The sequence below is a fragment of the Hylobates moloch genome, unplaced genomic scaffold (genome assembly GCF_009828535.3).
Source record: "Hylobates moloch isolate HMO894 unplaced genomic scaffold, HMol_V3 SCAFFOLD_3, whole genome shotgun sequence".
Lineage (NCBI taxonomy): Eukaryota > Metazoa > Chordata > Mammalia > Primates > Hylobatidae > Hylobates > Hylobates moloch.
In genome coordinates, this window is record NW_026652278.1 from 65,814,059 (window position 1) to 65,830,820 (window position 16,762).

General features: G+C 49.4%; 1 protein-coding gene and 1 pseudogene across 2 annotated transcripts in view; one reads left to right on the forward strand and one right to left on the reverse strand.

Moving 5' to 3' along the window:
• LOC131383160 (transcriptional repressor protein YY1-like) overlaps window positions 1-11,048 on the reverse strand; it is a 28,612-nt pseudogene extending 17,564 nt beyond the window's left edge.
• The window catches only part of PALD1 (phosphatase domain containing paladin 1), an 86,119-nt gene that overhangs the window by 24,421 nt on the left and 44,936 nt on the right, over window positions 1-16,762 (forward strand). The window contains exon 1 of one of the 2 annotated variants that reach the window (XM_058436323.1): window positions 16,648-16,692. The exons of the other annotated variant lie outside the window; for it this stretch is intronic. The gene's annotated coding sequence lies outside the window, so the exon portion shown is untranslated. Of the gene's footprint in view, window positions 1-16,647; window positions 16,693-16,762 lie in introns of those variants that run through there. 2 annotated transcript variants of the gene reach the window in all.

Sequence of the window (16,762 nt, forward strand, 5' to 3'; positions counted from 1 at the left end):
TATTGGCTCACTGCAACCTCCACCTCCTGGGTTCAAGCGATTCTCCAGCCTCAGCCTCCTGAGTAGCTGGGATTACAGACGTGCACCACCACGCCCAGCTAATTTTGTATTTTTAGTAGAGGCGGGGTTTCTCCATGTTGGTCAGGCTGGTCTCAAACTCCCGACCTCAGGTGATCTGCCTGCCTCGGCCTCCCAAAGTGCTAGGATTGCAGGGGTGAACCACCACGCCCAGCCGATTTCTGGGTTTTCCATTACAAGTTAGGTTGGATATTGTGTCTCATGTTCATTGGTCATTTGTATTTCTTCTCTTTCTATTTTGCTTGTTATTTTTGGTCTGTTTTACTTTCAAGATGTACTTGTTTTCCCATTTGTTTGAAAAATAATCCGTATGTTGAATGACAGATAATAGGCCAGGCACAGTGGCTTATGCCTGTAATCCCAGCAGTTAGGGAGGCCAAGGCGGGTGGATCACCTTAGGTCAGGAGTTCGAGAACAGCCTGGCCAACATGGCGAAACCCTGTCTCTACTAAAAATACAAAAATTAGCCGGGCGTGGTGGTGTGTGCCTGTAATCCTAGCTGCTCAGGAGGCTGAGGCATGAATCGCTTGAACCTGGGAGGCGGAGGCCGTGGTGAGCCTATATCACACCACCGCACTCCAGCCTAAATGATGGAGCGAGACTCTGTCTCAGAAGAAAAAAAAGAGAATGACAAATAATAAAAATACGTTGAAAATATTTTTATCCAGTTTGTCATTTGCCTTGTAACTTCTTGTTTTGTTTTGTTCTGATTGGTCAAAAGCTGATTATTTTTTGTGCAGTCTGATCTATCCATCTTTAACTTTTATGTGTTCTGCCTCCAGAATTTTGTGTAGAAAGTTCTTTTCTGTCCCAAGATTATAAAATATTTACTTACGTTCTCTTCTTTCATGTCTGTGGCTTCCTTTGTATCACATCTTCTTTTATCCTTCCGCACTTCCTTTGGGAGCATAATGTAAGATGAGGGGCAGCTATAAAGAGCATGCCTGGGAAGCCTGGCTGCCTGGCTTTGAGCCCTGCTCAGCCACCTGCGCACCCTTGGGGTAAGTTAACCCGGACCATCTGGGCCTCAGTGTCTGCACCTGCAAAAATGGGAGTAAGGCAAGGGTTATGAAGATGAAATCAAACTGTAAACATATTCTCAGGGCTACTTTACACTTAAAAATTGACAACTCTAAGAGCTTTTATGTGGCTTATATATATATATATCAATAGCTACCACGCTGGAAATTGAAACAGTATATTTAAAAACACGTATTTCAGCTGGGCACGGTGGCTCACGCCTGTAATCCCAGCACTTTGGGAGGCCAAGGTGGGCGGATCACCTGAGGTCAGGAGTTCGAGACCAGCCTGGCCAACATGGTGAAACCCTGTCTCTACTAAAAATACAAAAATTAGGCATGGTGGCGCATGCCTGTGATCTCAGCTACTTGGGAGGCTGAGGCAGGCGAATCACTTGAACCTGGGAGGTGGAGGTTGCAGTGAGCCGAGATCGTGCCACTACACTCCAGCCTGGATGACAGATCAAGACTCCGTCTGAGAAAACTAACAAAAACACGTATTTATAAATTCATTTATAACAAACCTGTTATATGGCAACATAAATAAAATCTATTATTTTTCCTGGAAAATAACTATATGTTCCAAAACAAAAAAATTGAATGGGAAGAGTGGCATTGCCTTACAGATTTGCAAGCCTCTTTCGTGTCTGGCTTAACAGAAGACAGCTGGATTCTCATGCCTGCCTCTGCATTCAATCTATTGTGATACATTGTTTTGACTGAAGTATGGTGAAGAAAATCGGCCTCACCACAGATATGTGTTGTGAAAAGGGAGAAATGTTTTATTAGCCTCTAGATATTTTCCTTTGATCCTACGTAAAAATTTGACAGGTGGTTGATTGTTAAAGGTAGTTGAAATGTGGAATCTGAAAGCACGTTAATGAACATTTTGTACCTCGTCACGTTAAGATCCACTGGACTGTGTTGCAGTGCAAATGGCTCTGTTACGAGATTTTGTAATATCAGGCATCTGTCTTTGGGAAAATATTGGCCCTGTGTGTTACACAGATCTTCCAAATGTGGATACATTTCATGTCAACATTTTTAAAAAGTCACATCTGTTACTATCGTCACACCTATTATCAGAAAAATCTTTGTTTTCAGCAGCTTTTGAACTCACAGTGGGTGACACACGCTTTCCAAAATTCTAATTTTCCCTTGAAAGCCCCAAGCTCCAGCTTTATTATTGGCAACAAATTCAGTCAGTTATTTTCTTTGAAGGGACAGGCTTACTTTACTCATTTTGTGAAAATATCTGCCATGGCCAGGTGCAGTGGCTCACGCCTATAATCCCAGCACTTTGGGAGGCCGAGGGAGGCCGATCACCTGAGGTCGGGGGTTCAAGACTAGCCTGTTTGAGACCAACATGGAGAAACCCCATCTCTACTAAAAAAAAATACAAAATTAGCTGGGCGTGGTGGTGTATGCCTGTAATTTCAGCTACTCGGAAGTAACCGGAGGAGGAGGCGGTGACCAAGTCTGTCCATTGTCTAGCCTGGACAAAAAGAAACTGTCTCAAAGAAAAAAGAAACCGCCAAATATTCATATCTGAAAACCCACTGTTTGTCTGTTGGTCATTCTGTCAAGTAAAAATGTTGTTCCCGGCCAGGTGCAGTGGCTCACATCTGTAGTCCCAGCATTTTGGGAGGCTGAGGTGGGTGGGTCACTTGAGTCCAGGAGTTGGAGACCATCCTGGACAACATGGCCGAACCCCATATCTACCCAAAATACAAAAGTTAGCCGGGCATGGTGGCACACCTGTAGTCCCAGCTATTTGGGAGGCTGAGGTGGTGGGAGGATGGCTTGAGCCCGGGTTGAGGATGTGGTGAACCATGATCATGCCACTGCACTCCAGCCTGGGTGACAAAGCAAGACCCCATCTCAAATCTAAAAAAAAAAAAAAAAAAAATATATATATATATATATATATATTTTCTTTGGACCAGAGGCTGGGTCAGCTCCAACTCTGACAAGCTCTGTGTCATTCTTGGGCCTTATGTGCACTTCCCATTTTATCAAACAGAATGTCAAATGGACATGTACCCAAAGGCTAAGATTCAGTGAAACTAATCATTTTTACTGCCTCATCATGGACCCTTATGTGACATTGGTGAATTTTGTCACTGCGAGTACATATCTCTGGGAACACAGTGAGACTGGCCCATTTTGGGGCTGCTGCCTTGTTTCTTCTGAGACTCTAGCAGTTTCACCCCCCATGGCTTTTGAGCCACCAAATGTCATTCCAGTGAAAGGCAGTGATGTCTTAGTGCTGCTGTGAGAATCCTGTTGACCTCTGGACCCCTGGAAGGAAGGCACTGGGCCCTGGGGTCTGTGGAGCCTGCTTTCAGAACTGTGGGATTAGACGACAGATGCACGGCTGAGCACAGTGCCTGGCACCCTATTGGAGTCCAGCACATGTTACCTGCTGCCATTATTATCCTTTCCCCCAATGAACCTGAATGACACAGCCTGGGGGAGTGGAGGTGGAAGCCATTGGGTTAAGAATTCAGTGTTTGTGATTTCAAATCCTGCTCAAGGTGCTAACATGTTTGGTCCTCAGGAGTGAGTGAAGGGCCCAGGGGACTTGATAGGTACCCCATTTCACTTGCCCCTCTGAGCAGCAGGGAGGGCATGACTCATCGAGAGACCCAGGGGTCTCAGCCAGGCAACTCTCTCTCATGGGTGGGATCTGCCTGTCAGAGAGGAGCCCCCCACAGAGTCACTCTGTCTTCCTTCTGACCCGAAAGGGCTTCTCTGGCTTCTGGCCTACATGTGTCCTCCTCCTTAGGTTTCTCACCTGGGGATGGGGGCGGTCGGAGGTCAGTGCCTCCCACCCAGCATTTTCTTTCAGGCAGTCAACACATGGTGGCCACTTATGGACTGTATGTTGTATTCTGGGACCTGAACTAAAACCCCATCTGTGCTGTCTGGTTTATTCTCACAACACAGAAACCTGTAAAGTTGATCCTTTAAAAAATTATCTTTTTATTAAAAGAAAATTTTTTAGGCCAGGCACAGTGGCTCGTGCCTGTAATCCTAGCACTTTGGGAGGTCGAGGTAGATGGATCACCTGAGATCAGGAGTTCAAGACTAGCCTGGCCAACATGGTGAAACCCCATCTTTACTAAAAAAAAAAAGAAGAAAAAAAAAAAAACTAGCCGGGCATGGTGGCGAGTGCCTGTAATCCCAGCTACTTGTGTAGCTGAGACAGGAGAATCGCTTGAACACAGGAGGAGGAGGTTGCAGTGAGCCGAGATCGCGCCATTGCACTCCAGCCTGGGCTACAAGAGTGAAACTCTGTCTCAAAAAAAAAAAAAAAAAAATTTAGAGACAGGGTCTTGCTCTGTCACCCAGGCTGGAGTGCAGTGGTGCAATCATAGCTCACTGCAGCCTTGACCTGGACTCAAGTGATCCTCCCACCTTAGCCTCCTAAGTAGCTGGGACTGAAGGTGTGCACCACCATGCCTGGCTAATTTTTGTACTTTTAGTAGAGATGGGGTTTCGCCATGTTGCCCAGGCTGGTCTCGAACTCTTGGCCTCAAGCTATCCGCCAGCCTTGGCCTCCCAAAGTGCTGGGACCACAGGTGCATACCACCACACTGGCTAATTGTTACATTTGTATGTTTTGTGTGTGTGTGTGTATGGTGTATGTATGTGTTTGTAGAGATGAGGTCTCACCATCTTGCCCAGGCTAGCTTTTTATTGTTTTAAAAACATTTTCCCAGTTTTGTTCATCCAAGTGGCTCCTTTATGCCAAGCACAGGCCAGGCCCTGAGGATGCCATTGAAGGCCAGCCCCAGCTCCTGCCTGGTGGGTCCCCAGGGAGACTCCTGTGGTGGAAAGGCACGGAGGGGAGGGTAAGGAAGCCTCTTGATGTGGGGAGTGGGCTAGACAAGAAGGTTGAGCCAGTCAGGAAGATGTGGAATGAGTGATTGGGGGGCTGGTGTGTGGCCCTCAAACTTCTGCTGCTCCACGGAAGAAACAGCAGCATCTTTTCTGTCGCTGGAGGAAAACTGGCTGGGCCAGACCATTTGAGAGACGGCCCAGCCTTGTTGTTTATGGAATATGTCAAGGATCTTCAAGGGCAACATTTCTGCCATAAACAGACTGCAGAACACCCTGCTCCCACCCCCTGGTCCAGTAAGATGCTCCTCAGCTTTCTTATTATTTTTGTTATTGATGTTGATTATTTGCCAAGGCCTGTTGATGGTGCCCATTCTGGGGACTATGAGGAGGTGCACTGGCTGGAGTTTAGGGCATGGGAGTTGGGGAGCAGCAGGTTGGAGAAGGGCTGGGCCAGCCCAGTGTGCTCCTGGACTGCCACGTGCTGCACCCCGAGTCCAGCTGATATGCTTAAGGTGGAATCTGCCTCCTTGGGAGCAGTGTCACTGGCCCCAGCTGGACGTGTCCAGTGATGTGCATGAGCAGGGGGTGCCATAGAGAGCGAGGAGCAGGAGACCCCTGTCCCAACGCCACCACCCACTGTTCTTGTGACTGTGGGCAGGTCTCCGGCCACCCGTGGACCCCAGTTTCCTCCTTTGTAAAATCAAAGTGTCAGACTTGGTTCTCAAAGGTACTTCTGGCTCTCAACTCTTAAGACACACGTGGGTGCCCAAGGTGGGTTTCGACTCTGTATGGCGTGTGTGTGTGTGTGTGCAGGCCTGTGGGAGTTGCCGGACCAGGCCCAGGGCAGGTGAGGGGCTGGTCTGAGCCCCTGCCTTGGGTACAGACCTGGACGTTTCATGTGCCCTGCACCCACAGTAGGGGAACCCTGCAGCAAGGCAGCTTCCTCTGTGTTTGTTCTCGAGCTGAGGCAGATGTTTCCTCCAGCTGGCCACTCGGCCCCCTGCCATCCCCCAGAGTCGGGCCCTATTTTTAGCTCCATTGTTACTCACCGTGGGCATCTGGCTGCCAGGGGCATGTGACAGGCCATGGCTCTGGAAGGGGTACTCTCCCCCTGGGTCCCACATGTTCTTTGCCCCCTGCCGGTCCCTGCTCTAAGCTTCCTCGTGTCCTTTGGGAAAGCTGGGGTGGCTTCAGTGGAGGAATGAGGGAGTGGCAGGTGGAGTGCAGGAAGAGCCAACTGCAGAAATGGAGGCTGGGCTCTGTCTTTTCTTGTAGAGAAGTCTCTGGCCTGTTTTTTCACCTGCTTGATAGGAAGTTGCCCTGTGCTTCTCCCTTCCTCATAAGGTTGTCCCGAAGTTCCAATGAGATAGCCAATGTGAAATGCACTTGGTAAAGTGGCATTTGGAATCTACAACTATTGTGGGCTGAACCCTGTTAGTGGGGCTGCCCCACAGAAGGAACATCAGACCCGGAGTGGGGAGGTGAGGCATGTACTTAGGAAACACCAGGCCATCGGGGTCAGGGCCAGGCTGGGTGGAGCACAGGCTGAGTGCTGCTTGGCTTGGAGCAGGGGGCCCATTCATTTCCACTGGATGTTGATGGATGTACTGAAGGAGGTGAGGGTGGGCTGGCATACCTGGTTGTGGGACCCACAAGGGTGAGGGCAGGGAAGGGCCTTAGGTCCTGGGAGGGCCTTGAGGGCCTTGAGCAGCTCTGTGGGGCAGCTCTGGAACTTCTTCTCTCTAGGAGGGCACAGGGTGGGTCTGGGGGCAGGAAGTGCTGCAGCTTCTTCTGAGCGTGTAGCCAGTACACCAGCTCTGCTCCTGGCTGTTTGACACACGGGCTTTCAGGAAACATTGATTTTGCACAAAGAATTCAGCCGCTGAAATGTTTGAAAACCACCCATCTATCTCGTCCAGATGGAAATAAGCGTGGGCTGTGTTGAATTCTTGGAAAGTCAGGGCTGGGGGAAAACTTCTAGTGGGGCTTTTTTTTCTGTTCAACACTACAGGGCAGCTGGGATCTGGATTTGCCTAAAATATTGGGGATGTGTGGGGCAAATTCGTGGTGTTGAGATGAGGGTGCGTTAGGGGGTACTTGAGTGCTGGGCAAAGGAGTTTAGACTGGAGGCCACAGGGGTGGGTGGGATGGAGACAGATGCCTAGAATCCAGGTCATGGTTCTCCCCAGCTCCTTGAAATGATGCTTTAGGTCCCTGTGAGATTGCTGAAGGTTGGAAGTGGGGCTGAAGTGTGCTTTCCCACTGTCACTCTGGGCCTAGTCCCTGGTGGCAGCCAGGAGAGTGTCAGCAGGGCAGAGCACTGGGTGAGGTCTCAGGACACTCTGAGTTTCTGCTGACCTTGAAATGTCCAAATGCCCGACTTCCTGGAAGTGAGCACGTGAGCATTCCAGATACTCTTAACCCTATTCTCCCTGGGTCCCCCTCCCCAAGGCATTTGCCCCCAACACCTGGCTGCATGGAACCCAGATATGGACAGGAGCTCAGGCTCCTTCAGAAGGCATTGCCTTTCCCTGAGTTGACCAGCTCCTTCTTAATTGTTACACTCCCCTCCCTCTGCTCCTTCCTGAAAGAACCAACAAGGCAGGGTCCCTCCCATCCAGGTAACACCTTCTTGCTTCCCAGGGACTTCCTTGGCTCAGAAGCCTCCCTAGAGGGAAAAGGAGAGACTCTGCCCTCCAGATGCAGAGAGTCTTATGGTCTTTCTCTGCCATTTTGGAGCAGTAGAGGCCAGGTCTCTTTATCTATAGGGTGAAACAAACATTTAGCGGCTTGGGACTTTTGAAATCTCTGCAGCTGACTCAGGGAAAGCTGCTTCACCATGCTGTCTCGCAGTTAGTTGATGGTGCTCTAATGGCGTGCATCTGGTGTGTATATCTTCAGCTGTCCTGCAGGCCCTGGTGGGCAGGGATTGTGTCTTCTGTGAACCACACACTTGGATCCTGGGCTCCCAGGATCCTGAAGTCACTTCGCCCAAACATGGAGCTGCCAGCCTACAGTGTAGCCTGGCTTTCACTGGTAGGGAAACTTGACATTCTCCTGCAGCAGGAGAAAGAAATAAAATCTCTCCTGTTCTCATGTGGCATGTGATCACTGAGGGTCAAACCTAAAAATAACAGAGTGCATTAATCAGGATTAGATTTGGCTGCAAGTAATAGGAAAAGCCAAATAACAGTGGTTTACACAACTTGGAAGTTTATTTCTTCATCCTGTCTAAGCCCAGAGTTTTGCAGACCAGGTCTGGTATAGTAGCTCTACCCTATAGTTTCCTTGGGGAACTTGATGTCCACCACACCGTTCCCAGGCCGTGGCTTCAAGGGCTCATGGTACAAGATGGCTGTGAAACTTTAGTCATCACATCTGTGTCCAGGCAGCAGGATCGAGACAGGGAGGAAAGCAGTCTTGTAAGGAAGGATTCCAGAACTTGGCATCTTAGACTGACCCTTATGTCCCTGTCTTAGTCCATTTTCTGCTGCTATCACAGAATATCATGGACTGGGTAATTTATAATGAACAGAAATTTATTTGACTTACAATTGTGGAGGCTGGGAGGTCTAAGAGCACAGCACTGACATCTGCTTGGCATCTGGCACAGGCCTTCTTGCTGTGTCCTCTTATGGCAGAAGGCAGAAGGGCAGGTGAGCATGTGAAACAGATAAAACTCACTCCCCAAATCCCCCTTTTAAAAGGCATCAAGGGCGGGGCGTGGTGGCTCACGCCTGTAATCCCAGCACTTTCGGAGGCTGAGGCAGATGGATCATGAGGTCAGGAGTTCAAGACCAGCCTGGCCAACATGGTGAAACCCCATCTCTACTAAAAATACAAAAATTAGCCGGACATGGTGGCAGGTGCCTGTAGTCCCAGCTACTTGGGAGGCTGAGGCAGAAGAATCACTTGAACCTGGGAGGCGGAGGTTGCAGTGAGCTGAGATCATGCCACTGCACTCCAGCCTGGAGACAGAGCGAGACTCCGTCTCAAAAAGAAAAAAAAAAAAAGGCATTGAATCCACCATGAGGACAGATCCCTCATGGCCTAATCACACCTCTTAAAGGCCTCTTAATACTATTACAGTGGCAATTAAATTCCAACATGAGTTTTGGAGGGGCCATTCAAACCATAGCAGTACTGTTAGCCTGTTAGTCACATGGCCCCAGGTTGCTGCAAGGGAGGTGGGGAATGCAGTCTTGGCCCTGGGCAGCTGTGTGCTCAGCCGGCTGTCCCTGCTTCTGGGGGATGAAGGCATTGTGAGCTTTTTGATTAAATCTGGGCCGTTCCCAGGCTGAAAAGCTGGACCAGAGCTTCAGGGCTTGAGTCTCTCACAGAGAGATTTCCCAATGGGGACATCAGTCCTGCCTTGGGACCAGAAAGCCACATGCTGTAGGCCAGGAAGGGGGAAGCAGGGCCTGAGCCCGAGGGAGAAAGGCTTTAGAGGTGTCAGCAGATGGCTCAGTGGCAGTGGTTAGAATTAGGGAGGCAGCTGACCTCTCCTTAGTGTGGTCACAGCATGCCAAGAAAGTGTGGTCTGTGTCTGGGCTGCTGAGGCCCGAGGGCAAGGGCCAAGCTCATTCATAGGACAGTGGCCAAGATGCCGGGAACTGAAAGGCTTGGGAAAAGTAAAGAAGCTCTGCAGGTTCTGGGACACAAGTGAACACGGTAAGCAGTGGAAGGCCCACCCCAGGACAGGGTTAGACTGGGAGCACTGTCCCCTTCTAGCCCACAAGAGGCCAGGGCAGGGCCCAAGTGCAGTGTGGAAGTCCAGCCTGGTGGACTGCAGGGATCCCTGCCCAAGCCCAACCCCCGCTCACCTCCTCCAGTGGCACCTTGTTGTTGCACATTTTTTAATTCATCAAGAGAAGCCAAAGATCAAGATTTTTATTTGAAATTCATTGATTTCAAAGTACAGGTGGCTAATTAGAGTGGAAAATACAAAACTATGAGGATCATACAGATTGCTCCTGAGACTGACCGCTTTTGGCCTGTGGGCCACAAGCCGTCTCCCTCCAGTGAGGATGCATCCTCTGGGTCCTCGGGGGCGGAACCAGGAGGAATCCATGGAGCATTTCTCATAAGACAGCTTAACACTTTTTTCAGTTTTATTTTTGAAATTTTTTAACCCCCATTTTTTTATTTGGAAAAATGTTAAACCTACAAATTGAAAGAGTTCGCCGGGTGCAGTGGCTTATGCCTGTAATCTCACCACTTTGGGAGGCCGAGGTGGGTGCATCATTTGAGGTTAGGAGTTCAAGACCAGCCTGGCCAACATGGTAAAACCCCATCTTTGCAAAAAAAAAAACACAAAAAAAACAAAAAACAAAAACAAAAACAAAAATTAGCCAGGAGTGGTGGCACATGCCTGTAGTCCCAGCTACTTGGGAAGCTGAGGCAGGAATTGCTTGAATCCGGGAGGCGGAGGTTGCAGTGAGCCAAAATCGCGCCACTGCCCTCCAGCCTGGGTGACACAGTGAGACTCCGTCTCAAAAAATAAAAAAAAGGAAGAGTGCAGTAAGTAAACTCCTGTCTGCCAACACCAGGTAAGATTTGTTCCATTTACTTCTCTCTAAATCATGAACGTCAGACATCAAGAGGCCTTACCCCCAAACGCTTCAGCCTGTATTTCCTAAGAACAAGGGCATTCTCCTTTAAGCCACAATCCGAGGATGTTAACTTATTTATCCAGCATATACTCCATCCTCAAATTATCCCAGTTGTCCTCAAAATGCTCATTATAGCCTTTCCTTGCTCCCCAATCTGAGATCCCATAGACAGAACGGCAGAGCAGACCCACTTGGAGGCAGGCAACTAGGGGTGCTGGAAAAGGTCCTGAATTCCAGGAACCTGCTGGCCCACACCTGGTGACCCGGGGACCGCCGCTGGCTGCGAGGCAGGCTTTGTCATCCTGAGAACCCGCCTGCCAGGTGAGCTGAGAGGGAGGCTTCCCCCTGCTCTCCGAGGGCGGGCAGGGACTTCCCCATCCCTCCACAGCTTCTCTCTGCTCAGTGGGCTGACCTGATTTGCATTCCCGCACTCTTGCTGGTCCTGGGTGCTGGCCTCCACGTGCCACAGTGCCTCTGTGGGCCGTCCGGTCATTCTGTCCACCTTTGCCCACTTCCTGCTGCATGCCCACCTTGACTTGTCATCTCAGTGTGTGGCAGCCATGAGGCCTCCTTCCTGCCAGGACTTGGCGCTTGCTTCAAAGGCTCCCCAGGGATTGCAGGCTGAAGCCTGGAAGTCAGGGCTGCCCCCCGCAGTGGCAGCCCCGCCTGCAGAGCAAAGGACTGCATTTCCACACGTCCTCTAATTTCTGTTTTTAACTTTTAAACTATTTTTTTCTAGTTTAGAAAAATATAAAAACACTTGAGAAACACATAATTACCAGGTGAAGGGTTCCTGTGATCCCAGCCCCCAGACAGCTTTATTTTAACATTTAGATTGTACTCTTCCTAGTTTTAAAGAGAAAGAGGCTGAGGGGCAGAGGTCATGAAGGACAGGTCTGTGGGACCCCCAAGAGATGAAGGAGTCGGGGCCAGGAGCCTCTGCCTCCATGAAGCCTGTCACCTGGGAGGTTCATGTCTTTGACTTTGCTCAGCCGTCACCTCTTCTGTAAAGTGGGGATCCTAATTCTCGGCTCTCTTGAGGGCTGTAGCAAAGACACAAAAATCCTACCAAACTGTACGAGTGGAATTATTGTCAGGGGAACATGCGCTGCAGTGGGCAGAGTGCACCTGGGCAGAGGGCCAGGGTTAAGGACACGGGGCTGGAGGAGCATGGGGTGCTTTGGGGTGGATGGGGTAAGGGTTCTCTGGGTGAAGAGTTGTGACCTTTGCCCAGCTTGGAAACTTATACAAATAACTAAACTTAAAAAGAAAATGTTCTTAGGGTAATCATGTTCATTGTAAGATATTTAGAAGCGATGGATGAGCAAAACAGAAGAAAACAAATACCACCCTGCAGCTCACTTACTCAGGAATAAGTATCATTGCTGTTGAAGTAGATGGCCCCCAGTCTTTGGTGCCTACTTGTTGAGAACCAGCCTTGGCCCATCATCAGTAACCAGACAGGGTGGGGAGGTAAAGTGATGGAGAGACTCTGCCCTGCCTTCTTGGATCAGATTCGAAAGGGAAGGAGATAGATCAGTCAGGTGCTAGTGGCCCAAAGCTGGTGGGGGCAGAGGGTTGGAGAGAACTGGGCTGACTCAGGCTGGGCACCTGTTCTTCCAGAGGTGGAGGACTTGCCTGAGGGCCCAGAGCAGAACTGGGGCCTCTTGGTTCTTGAGGAAGGCCAAGAGCAGATGGGAACCGCCCCCGAATGGCTTACCAGACAAAGCGGAATGAGGAGAGTGATGTGATGATCGTGGTTGTTAAGGAGGGTGGTTGCTGTGGCCCAGCCCAGCCTGGCTCTGCCCTGCTGGCTGCCTGGGTTGAGAGCCAGGGACTGCTGGCCATTCACAGATGGCGCCTGGGCGACGCCCCTGGTTCTAGTCCTGGTCCTGAAGGTTCACGTCTGTGGCAGCTGGCAGTTGCTGGGAGTTCAGTGCAGGGTCAGCCGTGGTGTGGGGGGATGAGGTCAGGGCAGCTGAGGAGTTGGAGCCCTCGCTGTGCTGTGTGTCGGACCATCCAGGTGTTGCTCTGCACACATTCACTGATTTCATCTTTATACGGTCCAGCAGGGGAGGTACCGGTGGTCCCCAGTTTACAGTTGGGGAAACAGTTTGGGGAAATCAAGCCATGAACCCAAGATAATGTGACTAATGCATGATAGAAGTGGGGTTCAGCTGGTGTCCTGCCCAGAGCCCACGATTCACAGAGCCTAAGCCCTGTGTCCCCAGCCAGTGATCAGGGGGTGAAGAGTTGCCACTCCTGCAAGCCCTCGCTTTTCTTTTTGTTCGACGGGAATGAAAACACCAACTTTCTGGGGCTTTTGCATGCCTCTAACAGATATTTATTAAACTCTTACCTGCAACAGGCACTGGGCTCAGCCCTGAGTACCCTGAGCTGAGCAAGAGGTGTCCTCAGGGTCACAGAGGACTTAAGACTCAGAGCAGTGCCACTCAGTAGAAATCTCACAGGAGCCACTTGCGGCACTTTATTTTTATTTTTTTGAGATGGAGTCTCGTTCCGTTGCCCAGGCTGGAGTGCAGTGGTGCAATCTCAGCTCATTGCAACCTCTGCCTTCTGGGTTCCAGCGATCCTCCTGCCTCAGCCTCCCGAGTAGCTGGGACTACAGGCATGCGCCACCATGCCTGGCTAATTTTTGTATTTTTACAAAAAAGGCACAGTTTTTCCATGTTGGTCAGGCTGGTCTTGAATTCCTGACCTCAAGTGATCCACCCACCTCAGCCTCTTACAGGTGTGAGCTGTCGCTCCCAGCCTTGTGTGACACTTTAAATAGCTGCCTTTAAATACAGACGAATGAGTGAACTTAGTTTTAATAACATATATTATTTAACTCAGTATATCAAAAGATTATCATTTTGAGATGTAATCAACATAAACTATGTTTTGGTTCTTGGTTTTTTATTTTTTGAGACAGAGTCTCACTCTTGCCCAGGCTGGAGTGCAGTAGTTCGATCACAGCTCACTGCAGTCTTGACCTCCTGGGCTCAAGTGATCCTCTTGTCTCAGTCTTCTGAGTTGCTGGTACTACAGGCATGCACCACCACACCTGGCCAAATTTTTTTTCTTTCTATTTTTGGTAGTGACAGCATTTCTATGTTGCCCAGGCTGGTCTCGAATTCCTGGGCTCAAGCAATCCTCCTGACTCGACCTCTCAATGTGCTATTATAGACATGAGCCACTGTGTCCGGCCCCGATATACATTGTTAATGAGATATTTTACTGTTTTTTTGTAGGTAGTCTTCAGAATCTGGTATGTATGTTACACTTGCAGCATGTCCTAGTGTGGACCAGCCACATTTCCAGGGCTCAGTGATGACAAGGCACAGCCCAGCTTCAGAGGCCAATGGGCCAGTGTCCCCCAAACACCTAGTATCACTTTATCTTTATTGGCCAGGCCCTTTTCTGAGGTCTTTACCCACAAGATATTATTTAACCTTTGCAACTAACCCATGAGGGAGGTGCAACTGTTGTTCCCATTTCACAGAAGTGGCAGCAGAGGCCCAGAGAGGTTATGGGGCCAAGGTTGCACAGCCGATGAATTACGGAGCTAAGTGGGAAGGTGTCATGAGAGGAGAACATTGTGGGACAAAGGATGGGGGCACCTCTTGTTTTTAACAGATTTATTGAGATAGAGTTCATACAATGAAATTCTCCCTTTTTACGTGTTCAGTTTTTTTTTTTTTTTTTTTTAGAGACGGAGTCTTGCTCTGTCACCCAGGCTGGAGTGCAGTGGTGGAATCTCAGCTCACTGCAACCTCCGTCTCCTGGGTTCAAGTGATCCTCCTGCCTTAGCCTCCTGAGTAGCTGGGACTACAGGCACGTGCCACTACACCTGGCAAATTTTTGTATATTTAGTGGAGACGGGGCTTTACCATGTTGACCAGGCTGGTCTTGAACTCCTGACCTCAGGTGATCCGCTCGCCTCGGCTTCCCAAAGTGCTGGGATTACAGGCATGAGCCACCGCGCCCATCCTAAGTGTTCAGTTTGATCAACATTGGCAAATGTATGCTGTTGTGTGGCCACCACGTTCAGTATCTCCAGCAGTTCCATCCCCCAAAACTTGCCCTTGTGCAGTTGAGTCCCTCCTCCACCGACCTGCTCTCTGCCCCTGCAGTTTTCATAGGGTTATACAGTGTAAGTGTCTGGGGCTTGGCTTGTTTCTCTTGGTGATAGTTTTGAGGTTCACCCATATTGTTGTGTCTATCCGTAGTCTGCTCCTTTTTGTTGCTGATTTTTTTTTTTTTTTTTTGAGATGGAGTTTCACTCTTGTTGCCCAGGCTGGAGTGCAATGGCGCAATCTCGGCTCACTGCAACCTCTGCCTCCCGGGTTCAAGCGATTCTCCTGCCTCAGCTTCCCGAGTAACTGGGATTACAGGCATGCACCACCACGCCTGGCTAATTTTATATTTTTAGTAGAGATGGAGTTTCTCTATGTTGGTCAGGCTGGTCTCGAACTCCCAACCTCAGGTGATCCTCCCGCCTCGGCCTCCAGAGTGCTGGGATTACAGGCAAGAGCCACCACCCCCGGCTGCTGTGTAGTATTTTATGGTGTGGATCTATCACATTGCGTTCATCTGTTCACCAGTTGATGGACATTGAGTTGGGCTCAATGTTTGCTGTTATGAATATGCTGCTGTGTACAAGTCTTTTTCTGCACATATTTGCATTTCTCCTGGATGGGTACCTAATAGTAGAATTGCCAGATCATATGAGAAAGGTATGTCTCCATTTGTAAGAAACTACAAAACTGTCTTCCAGGTGGCTGTATGCACTCACTGCTCACCAGCAGTGTATATGAGTTCCAGTCACTCATATCCTCCTCAGAGCTTGGTATCGTCAGTCTTTTAAAGTTGTCATTCTAGTGCATGACCCTGATGACAAATGATCCTGAACATCTTTTTAATGTGCTTATTTGGCATCTGTATGTATCTTCAAATCTTTTGCCCATCTTTACATTTTAAAAAAATTGACTTGATATTGACTTGTTAAGAGTTGGCACCTCTTTTTTGGGTCAGGATTAAATGAGATAATATACGTCAAACGCCTTGCAGTCAGAGATTCACCCATTGGCCCTCCTGGTGTCCCCTTCTCTGCGCTCAGGGTCTCTGGCTCTCTCAGGTGGCTGTTCAAACCCCACCTCACCCCCAGTGAGTCCCCGACCCCTGCCCCCTGGCAGGCACGTGAGTCACACACTCTCGACCAACACAGTGACTGACTAGCATAATTCCATACTGACACATCTCTGTGTGTTCACAACACAGTCTTCCCATCTGCCTTAGGCTGGAGGCAGTGCAGCCCAGCCAGGGAACCTTGGATCTGGAGAAAGGAGCCCTGAGTCCCAATTCTGTCCTTGAGGCCACTTGCTGTGTGAATGGGGGCATATCACTCTCCTGTTCTGTGCCTCAGTTGTCTCATCTGTGGAAAGAGAGCATTTTACTATTTTTTTTTATTTTTTATTTTTTGTAAATGAGACAGGGTCTTGCTATGTTGCCCAGGCTGGTCTTGAACTCTTAGGCTCAAGCAGTCTGCCCACCTCAGCCTCCCAAAGTTCTGGGATTACAGGTGTGAGCCACTGCGCCTGGCCTCTAATATTTTAGTCCATTCAGGCTGCTATGACAAAATGCCACGAACTGGGTAGCTTAAAAACAACGGAAATTTATGTTTCATGGTTCTAGAGGCTGTGAAGTCCAGGACTAAGGCATTGATTCAGTATCTGACGAGGGCCCACTTTTTCGTTGATCTTGCCTTATTGCCATATCCTCAGATGGTGTGACAAGACAGCTCTCTGGGGTCCCTATTATACGGGCACTGATCCCATTCCTGAGGGTTCTGCCCTCATGAATTAATTACCCCCCTCCCCCAAAGCCTCCACCTCCTAATACCATGACCTTGGGGATTAAGATTTCTTCCTTCCTTCCTTCCTTCCTTCCTTCCTTCCTTCCTTCCTTCCTTTCTTTTCTTTCTCTTTCTTTCTTTCTTTTTTTTTTTTTTTGAGACAGTCTGGCTTTGTTGCCCAGGCTGGAGTGCAGTGGCGCGATCTCAGCTCACCGCAACCTCTGCCTCCCGGATTCAAGCGATTCTCCTACCTCAGCCTCCTGAGTAGCTGGGATTACAGGTGTGTGCCACCACACTGGGCTAATTTTTTTATTTTTAGTAGAGATGGGGTTTCGCCATGTTGGCCAGGC